Source organism: Phoenix dactylifera, unplaced genomic scaffold, assembly GCF_009389715.1.
Source record: "Phoenix dactylifera cultivar Barhee BC4 unplaced genomic scaffold, palm_55x_up_171113_PBpolish2nd_filt_p 000258F, whole genome shotgun sequence".
Taxonomy (NCBI): Eukaryota; Viridiplantae; Streptophyta; class Magnoliopsida; order Arecales; family Arecaceae; genus Phoenix; species Phoenix dactylifera.
This window is the reverse complement of record NW_024067751.1, coordinates 537,628-547,581: the sequence shown is the minus strand read 5'-3', so window position 1 is coordinate 547,581 and position 9,954 is coordinate 537,628. Positions and strand designations below refer to the sequence as shown.

Here is a 9,954-nt window from a genome sequence, read left to right as displayed (position 1 = left end):
CTCACACCTTGTGAGATGGCTGATTTAAATGAAGATGCGGGGAGTCACCACAATCGAGAACGTGAACCCCATATTATGACCCTAAGACAATACCTACAACCGGCTAGGACTAGTCAGCCTTCATGCATAATTTTTTCCGATAATGTAGGACATTTTGACATCAAACCCGGGGTAATTCAATTGCTGCCCAAGTTCCACGGGTTAGAGTCCGAGAGTCCGTATCTTCATTTAAAGGATTTTGAAGAATTGAGCATTACATTTAGAGTGCCAAACGTCACCGAGGATATCCTCAAGTTGACATTGTTTCCTTTCTCTCTAAAGGATAAGGCCAAAATATGGCTAAACTCTTTGCGACCTAGATCAATAAGAACTTGGCAAGATATGCAGAGAGAATTTTTAAAGAAGTTCTTCCCCACACAAAGGACCAACTTTTTGAAAAGACATATTAGCAATTTCCAACAAAAAGATAATGAAACATTTTATGAATGTTGGGAAAGATTTAAAGACCTTCTTCTCTCATGCCCTCATCACGGATTCGAAACTTGGAGAACCATTAGCTTCTTTTATGAAGGTTTATCTCCACAGTTGAAACAGTTTGTAGAGACCATGTGCAATGGTAGATTCTTAGAAAAACAACTAGATGAGGCATGGGAGTATTTGGATTCCCTTGCTGAGACTGCCCAACTTTGGGATAACGGGGATAGAAACAACAAATCTTTGCTTAAGCCTACTAGCTCTGTACAGGGAGGCCTTTACAACCTCAGAACTGAGGATGATCTTTATGCTAAAATGGCAGCCCTCACTAGGAAGGTAGAAGAAATTGAGCTTAGGAAGGTTGAGCCTGTCAAGACTATAGATCTTAGAAACGAGTGTTGTGGCATCTGCGATATGTCGGGTCATACCACTGCAGATTGCCCCACCATACCGGCATTAAAGGAAGTCTTGCACGATCAAGCAAATGCTATGAACTCCTACCAAAAGCCTTATAACGATATCGAATACCTATAACCCTGGTTGGAAGAATCATCCAAACTTTAGGTGGAGAAACGATCATCCTCAACAGTCACACCATTCAGCTCCTCCACCTGCACATCCTACTTATGCACCATCACCTTCTCAAAAGCCAAATATCGAGGATACCTTGCAATCCATACAAACTTTTCTACAAGGTCAAGCTAATATCAATGCTCAAAATACTCGAAATTTTGAAGATATAAGGAACCAATTATCAATGTTGACTACCGTCCTAAGTACCCAAGAGAAGGGTAAGCTTCCAGCTCAACCCCAACCTAACCCACAAATGCACGGTAGTAATAATACGGCTCCCTCTAGTTCACATACAGAACATGCAAAGAGCATCATGACTTTGCATAATGGGAAAGTCATTGATCAAACCGTCCCATTGAGACCGCAAGTCACTTCTAATTCTGATGCTCCCAAAGTCGATGAAAGGGACAAAGAAGAAGTTGAGGTCCCAACTTCTACCGAGAAAGTTGAATGTCCTTTTCCTCCACCTTTTCCACAACGGTTAAAGCCGTTGCAAAAGCTCGAACCTAATTCTAAAATTCTTGAGCTTTTTAAACAAGTAAAGATCAACATACCTCTTCTTGATGCAATCAAACAAGTACCCTCATATGCCAAATTTTTGAAGGACTTGTGTACTGTTAAGTGCCGATTAAATGTTAAGAAGAAGGCATTTTTAACTGAAAATGTGAGTGCTATTTTGCAGCACAACATTCTCCCTAAATATAAAGATCCAGGTTGCCCAACCATCTCATGCATCATAGGCGACTTTAGGATAGAGCGAGCATTGTTAGATTTAGGGGCGAGTGTGAATTTGTTGCCATATTCTGTATATGAGCAACTTGGTTTAGGTGAGTTGAAGCCAACCTCCGTCACTTTGTAATTAGCTGACAGGTCAGTTAAAATTCCAAGGAGAATTATCGAGGATGTATTAGTCCAAGTAGACAAGTTCTACTTTCCTGTCGATTTTATTGTATTGGACACACATCCGGCTTCAAACTCACAGTCTCAGATTCCGGTCATTTTAGGACGTCCATTCCTTGCAACTTCTAATGCATTGATTAATTGTAGGAATGGCGTCATGAAGCTTTGTTTTGGTAACATGACCTTAGAATTGAACATTTTTAATGTGTGCAAACAACCCAATGATCCCAAAGAGAGTAAGGAGGTTGATTGGGTTGAAACCATCGCAGAAGATTATTTGTTAGCTAAAGCAATTAACGACCCATTCAATGATAGCTTAATTGATTGGTGTCCTAATGGAACCAATGATGATGATTTGTCAGTCACACCTATTGTGGATAATCTGGATATCAAGATGGTCAATGGGTGGAGACCAAAAGTAGGAGAATTTGAGGGATTGTCGCCTCGAGAGGTGAAAATAGTACCATCCCATGAGCAAGCACCCAAGCTCGAATTGAAACCCTTACCAAAGGAACTTAAGTATGCTTTTCTTGGACCCGAAGATACTTTTCCTGTAACCATCTCGTCTGGACTTGATCATACCCAAGAAAGAAAATTAATTGATGTTTTAAAGAATCATAAAGGAGCCTTAGGGTGGTCTATTGCCGATTTGAAGGGAATTAGCCCCTTAATTTGCACGCACCGGATATATTTGGAGGACAATGCCAAAACCACAAGGCAAATGCAACGAAGGTTAAATCCTACGATGAGAGATGTGGTTAAGGCAGAAGTCCTCAAGTTGCTTGACGTGGGTATTATTTATCCAATTTCCGACAGCAAGTGGGTAAGCCCTACTCAAGTCGTTCCTAAGAAGTCGGGTTTGACGGTAGTAGAAAATGAACAAGGTGAACTAGTTCCAACTCGTGTCCCGACGAGTTGGCGCATGTGTGTTGACTATCGAAAGCTGAATTTGGTCACACGAAAGGATCACTTCCCTCTACCCTTCCTAGACCAAGTGTTGGAGAGAGTTGCAGGGCATGATTTCTATTGTTTCCTCGATGGCTATTCGGGATATTATCAAATTGAAATTTCACCAGAAGATCAAGAGAAGACTACCTTCACTTGTTCTTTTGGCACATTTGCTTTCCGACGAATGCCATTTGGGTTGTGTAATGCACCTGCAACATTCCAAAGATGCATGCTCAGCATCTTTGAAGACATGAACGAGAAATTTTTGGAAGTGTTCATGGACGACTTCTCCATTTTTGGCGATACATTTGATGATTGCCTGTCACATTTACAAGCTGTCTTAGCTCGATATATGGAAAAGAATTTGATACTGAATTGGGAGAAATGCCACTTCATGGTGCCAAAAGGAATTGTCTTAGGACATATTGTTTCATCGAAGGGCATGGAAGTAGATAGAGCTAAGACTGATTTAATTGCTAAGCTACCTGCACCCAAGATGGTTAGAGATGTTAGATCATTTTTGGGTCACGCCGGATTTTATAGGAGGTTCATCAAGAACTTTAGTGTCATATCTCGACCATTATGTAATCTCTTATCCCTTGATACACCGTTCAATTGGACTGAAACCTGTCAAGAGGCATTCGAAAAGTTGAAGTCTATGCTTAGCACTGCACCCATCGTGCGACCACCCGATTGGTCATTACCTTTTGAGATTATGTGCGACGCTAGCGACTATGCAATAGGAGCTGTCCTAGGACAACGCAAGGATAATAAGCCATATGTCATTTACTATGCAAGCAAAACCTTAAACGATGCTCAAATGAATTACACTACCACTGAGAAGGAATTGCTTGCAGTAGTATTTGCCTTAGATAAATTTCGCTCTTATATCCTTGGTGCTCCTATTGTTATCTTCACGGACCATGCGGCACTAAAATATTTGTTGGATAAGAAAGAGGCCAAACCACGCTTAATACGATGGATACTTTTACTCCAAGAATTTGACATCACTATCAAAGATAAAAAAGGAGTAGAGAATGTGGTTGCTGACCATTTATCACGATTAGTTTTTCATGATTCAGTACCACAGTTTTCCATCAAGGACTCATTCCCTGAAGAGCAGTTGTTTGCACTTTCTAGTATACCATGGTATGAAGATATTGTAAATTTTCTTGTTACAAGCCGGATGCCGGAGCATTGGGGGTCAACAGATAGAAAAATTTTCTTGCGCGAAGTAAAGAATTATTACTATGACGAACCCTATTTGTTTAAATATTGCAATGATCAAATCTTTAGACGATGCATACCGGATCATGATATACAAAGCGTACTTTCTTTCTGCCACACTGATGCTTGCGGTGGACACTTTGCGCCTAAGAAAACTGTTGCAAAAGTTTTGCAATGTGGTTTCTATTGGCCCACTATGTTCAAAGATGGCCACGAGTTCTGCAGGACATGTGATCCATGTCAACGTATTGGAAATCTAACTCGTAGGCAAATGATGCCTCTTCAACCCATTACTATTATCGAAATTTTCGATTGTTGGGGCATCGATTTTATGGGCCCATTCCCACCGTCTTTTGGATATGAGTAGATTTTAGTCGGTGTCGAATATGTATCCAAATGGGTAGAAGCTGTTGCTTGTAAGACCAATGATCACAAACCCGTCCTGAAGTTTTTAAAAGAAAATATTTTTTCACGATTTGGGATGCCTAAGGTCATAATTAGTGATGGTGGAAAATACTTTTGTAATAAGCCTTTTGAGATATTATTAAAAAAGTATGGTGTCACCCACAAAGTTGCTACCCCATATCACCCGCAAACTAGTGGCCAAGTAGAATTAGCCAATAGGAGATCAAGCATATTTTAGAGAAAACGGTGAACCCATCACGAAAAGATTGGTCCTTAAAACTATCAGATGCATTATGGGCCTATCGTAATGCATACAAAACCATTCTTGGCATGTCTCCCTACCGTCTAGTCTATGGAAAAGCGTGTCATCTGCCTGTAGAAATAGAACATAAATCGTATTGGGCAATTAGAAAATTGAATTTTGATTTACAAGATGCCGGTCTAACTAGAAAATTGCAATTGAACGAGCTTAATGAGATTCGCAGAGATGCTTATGACAATGCTAAAATTTGCAAAGAACGAATGAAGATCTTACATGATAAAACAATTTTAAAAAAATCTTTTGAACCTTTGCAAAAAGTTCTTTTATATGATTTCCGCTTACATCTGTTTCCTGGTAAGTTGCGATCGAGATGGACAGGTCCTTACATTATAAAAACTGTTTTTCCACACGGGGCGGTTGAGATTGAGAATCCACGGGATGATAGAATTTTTAAGGTAAATGGACACAGACTTAAACATTTTCTTGAGAATTTTACAGATGCAGAAGACTCCTTTTTCTTGGGGGAGCCTTCTTATGACTGAACATGAAGGCAAAGGTATGTGTATATTAGTTACGATTATTTTTCTAGTTTTGTAGGTTTTATTTTCTGGATATCAACAGCTCAAGGTATTCCTCTTCTCTCCAATATTATTTTCTTTACTGTCTTTCATTATAATTTTTTTGTATCTATTACATTGAGGACAATGCAATGTTTAAGTTGGGGGGAGGGAAGTATTTTGCAAAAAAAAAAAAAAAAAAAGAAATATTTTTGCATTCTTTTCTAAGCAAATGCACATGTATTTTCATATTGAGTTTTTGCAACTATTAAGGCAAGGAATACATGCGTACTATGACTGATTAGAGATCTATTATTAGATCCCCGCACATGTATTTAATGATTATAGGAAGGCCTCAGGAGTTCACATTTGTTTAATGTATTTTTATTAAGCCATATCTGTAAAAGAAGTACGAGTATCCTTGTCCGTACTATAAGGTTCTTGATTTGGTTTTCACATAAAGATAGAGGTTGAATACCCCGGCTAGATCATCTAAGTGCCTTATGTTCCGATCTTGGTTGACCTATAGTCACGTTGCAGTCACATTATATGGTTCAGTTTACCTTCTCTATTTTAAAAAAAAAAATTAAAATAAATAAATAAATAAATAAATGAGGAGATGACAAGTCTAACCTCGTGGCGTAGTTTGGTTCGAGTAATTAAGCCCGAGGGGTGTTTTCACCTAATGCCTTGAGCCAACTGGATCAAGAGTCATTGGCCGAAAACTCGCTACATGGACCTTGCTAGAGCCTAAGGGGGTTGGACTATTGTAATCACCATATGTGTTTAAAAAAAAAAAAAAGCATGAATAGGGTTGGTCGGGCTGAACCCAGTGACATGTGGTAATGGCTGGTTTGACTCCATTGTATTGGACCTTTGTGTACTTTGGATATTTAGTTGGGATTGATAGCTCTTTCTTTACATACGAACCATTCTTGACGAATGTAGACAACATGTGATATTCTGAAAATTTGATAGATCAGGTTCTAATAAACTGTAGTAAACACTTGCAAACTTGAGTAGTGCACCTAAAATTCAAGCGGTACCATGTTGTGGTGGAGGTATTAGTGCTCTAAGAAAGTCATTCTGTTTATGCATACTACACTTTAGTATTCCCCTTGCTTTGATAGTTGCCAAGCTTGAGAAAAATATATATATCACATGTGTATAGACTTAGATTTCATTGTATATCATTTTATGAATGATGTTTGTGGGTAACATTACTGCAAACCCTCACGAGACAACACTCGTCCACTAGGATAACCTAGGGGTTTAACGGCTTGTTGCACATGCTAAGTGCAATCGTAATGCTCTACGAAAGTGGGCATGTATCTTTGTTTTGTATCTTTAGCTTCAATAAAAAGTCATAGGTTTTACTACACCTTTTGCGCTCTCATTTTATCGTTTGCTCGTTAATTGCTAGAGACTAGCAATAAGCCAGTTGGGGGGTGTGATGAGAGCACAAAAGTGCGATCTACACATCACTTAAATTGGTATTGTTGCTAATAAATAATAATAAAAGTGCTACATTAATATTATATTTTTGTAAGGTGCAGGTGATTGTAAATCAAAGCAAAAATGTGCATTAGGTCCAAAAAGATGCACCACCACGGATGACCAGCCAACCGTATGAGTCAACCCCAGTTGCACACTTGAAGGAGGCTAAGTTCAGCCGACCTGCAACCAATTCCCAGTAGCCCAACGCAAAGTGTGCAAGCTCAGCCATCTCGCAGCTTGTTGAGTTGGTTTCCGCATCAGCCTTCCATCCCAGCATCGAAGCAGGGGAAGCATCCAACCCTCCGTGATCCACGCGGTGAACCAGCGACCAGCTCCTTCCAACGCCACATCCAACGAGTGCCCACCGAGATCAGCGCCTCCCATCAGCCCGTCCCAGCCACCCCGTCTTCACTGCATTCCAAGCTTCAATCCCGTAGCCGTCCTCTCACCCTCCAGCTCCAGCTACCGCGATCGGCTCCCAGGCACCAATCGATCCCAGCCATCTGCCGCGTCTCATCCAAGAACACCCAAAGCGCCACTGATCCCATCCTTCCAGCCGAGATCAGCGCCCCCTGCAGCCTTCCACGATTCTCCCGCATCATTTCCTTTCCCCGTTTCAAAGCTTCAGCAGTCAATGTCTTCCATGATATCCCAGCGCCCGTGAAGCTTCCCAAAACACCCCAAGCACCGCATCCTCTTCCTCTTGATTCTCCTACGGAACCAGCGAGCAGCACCCCACATCATCTTCTTTCCCCGTAATTCCAGCTTCCGGATCAAGCAACGCAACGCCCGCGATCACCTCCCAGCATCATGCGTCCAACCGCGTCTGCGTGCCAACCTCCAGCCCAAAATCCAGCCACGGATTGACGCCCTCCACCTCTGCAGCACCCGTTTCTTCCTTCTGCAGCGCCCCAGCAACGAATCCATCTTCCGCGATCACCTCCCAGAGCATCCACCTCTCCCGGAGTCCTCGTCACAGCCGGATCCGGCGACCGGGCATCCCGCGGCCAGCCGAGATGGGCATCCCGAATGATCTCCTCCTCCCAGCGAAATTCCAGCATCTTTAGTTTGGAAATTTTGGTTTTAATTTGTGAGGAAATCTTGTTTTTGTGGGGAGGTTTTCATTGTATAAAACAGGGGAGGGGTCGGCTGGGAGGTTGTTCTTGATTCCCACACAAAAACAGGGGAGGCTCTGCTTCCACAAAGAAAGAAAAAAAAGAGAGTGAACAGGGGAGATATTCATGTCAATGGCTAGTACATTCATGTCAATGGCTAGCTAACTCCATTGGTCAAGGGAGATGGAAGAACCCTTGACTTTTTGCTCTCATGAAGTAAACTCTGAACTTTGGTTTTAATTGATTTACATACTCTCATATGTTCTGATTCTCTCATATGTATTTATTAGATAGATTTGTTATGGTTTATATTTATTGATGCACGAATTGCTCCGATATTTGATTTGTCGTAGACATAACCGACACGATGAATGCTTAGAAGTTGAGTTCATGTATTCAATCGATATATTCCATGATCAGAACTATTTTATTTATTTGATCCTTAATCGAGAATCGTCGAGTTTATTTGTTGAAAGTAAAATTGTCAAGGAGGATTCCGGATCCCTAGCCATCTCCATATTATTGAACTTTGTTTAATTATCCATTAATTCTCTGCTTTTAATTTTTGAAAATTGACTGAAAATTACATCTAAAAATTACGCTAGTAATTTATAGATCGTTCCCTGAGGAATCGACCTCGGACTTCCGAGTTATATTACTTGTGCGATTCTCCTGCACTTGGGAGAACAGTTTTATTTTTGCACCAATGAGTTCAAAAGGCTTAGTTGTTGATACTATATTCTTTGATTTGAAGGATGATTTTGTTTGTTTTCCTAAAGAGCATGGTCCACAAATTTTGTCCTTTTCAAAGATTAATTTGGCACATCTTTTATTAACTCCTTCTTGACTAGTTTTGATATTAATTCCATACTAGCATGTCCTAGTCTACGATGTCAAAGCCAACTTTGTTGACCCCTAATGGATTTTGATGAATACAAAATACTAGAGCATAATTCCCTTTATATTAACAATTTACTTGAGCATTTCAGGTGTTTAACTATGAATATTGTTAAGAATTGTCAAGACATGTTCCCATATTTTTCGGAGGATTTATTGAAGATTTTTTAGATGAAGAAAACGGATCAGGAGCAGCCGAGACGTCTCCGGTTTGTTCCAGAGACGTCTCTGGCACGTAGAGAAGAAACTGGGACGTCTGGAGACGTCTTCGGCACCTGCCGAGGCGTCTCGCAGGGTCGGAGTCGACTCCCGGCTTTCCGGAGTCGACTCTCTCAGAGACGGCAGAAAGGCCGATTTCAAGGGATGCGCGCGAGTCGTCTCTGAAGGACGCGGAGTCGACTCTCTCAGGGATTCCAGAGGACCTGCTTTTTCGTTGAGAAAACATCGGAGCCGTCCCCGACGTCGCAGAGTCGTCCCCACGCATAAAGCACAAATATCCCGAGACGTCCCCCCGAGGCACGCGAGCCGACTCTCTCAGAAAAACAGAAAAAATAAGAAATCGAGCTGTTCTTCTCACTCGTCTCCAGAAAGCACTGAGTCGACACCAACATCGTCAAAAGATTTTTTATACAGCCGAGACGTCTCTCGTTCAAGCGGAGACGTCTCCGGAACGCCTGGGACGCGACTGACACATTTTTGCAGGTTTGTTTGAAATTCTAACGGCTATATTTTTGTATCTAACGGATCTATTGTTTGTAGGAGTATAAAAAGGAGCTCTTAAGTGCTTTTAAATATCTTCTCACCAACCAAACATAAGATCATTCAAGAGAGAAGAAAGAGAAAGAGTTTCAAGAGAGTTGGTGCTTTCAAGAGGAGAAATCAAGAGCATTCAAGTCTTCTTCATCTGATTTCGTGCTCATCTACTCACTCCCACTCGGCAATCAAAGCTCGCATTCAAGCCAACGTGATCCACATCGGAAGAACCACCATCATCCACGCTTTTCAACGGCAAAGAGGGTTCTTCCGGTTTTGTTGTTCTTCATCGTTTTATTTGCTTTCATAGAAGCTTTTAAATTCTTGTAATACACTTGAATATTGT

General features: G+C 41.1%; 1 non-coding gene across 1 annotated transcript; it reads right to left on the bottom strand.

Annotated features, from left to right (window-relative positions):
* Positions 1-427: 427 nt before the first annotated feature.
* Positions 428-536, bottom strand: LOC113461242. Its single transcript, XR_003383379.2, has one exon. It is a non-coding gene; the product is annotated as a small nucleolar RNA R71 (small nucleolar RNA).
* Between the last annotated feature and the right edge of the window lie 9,418 nt (positions 537-9,954).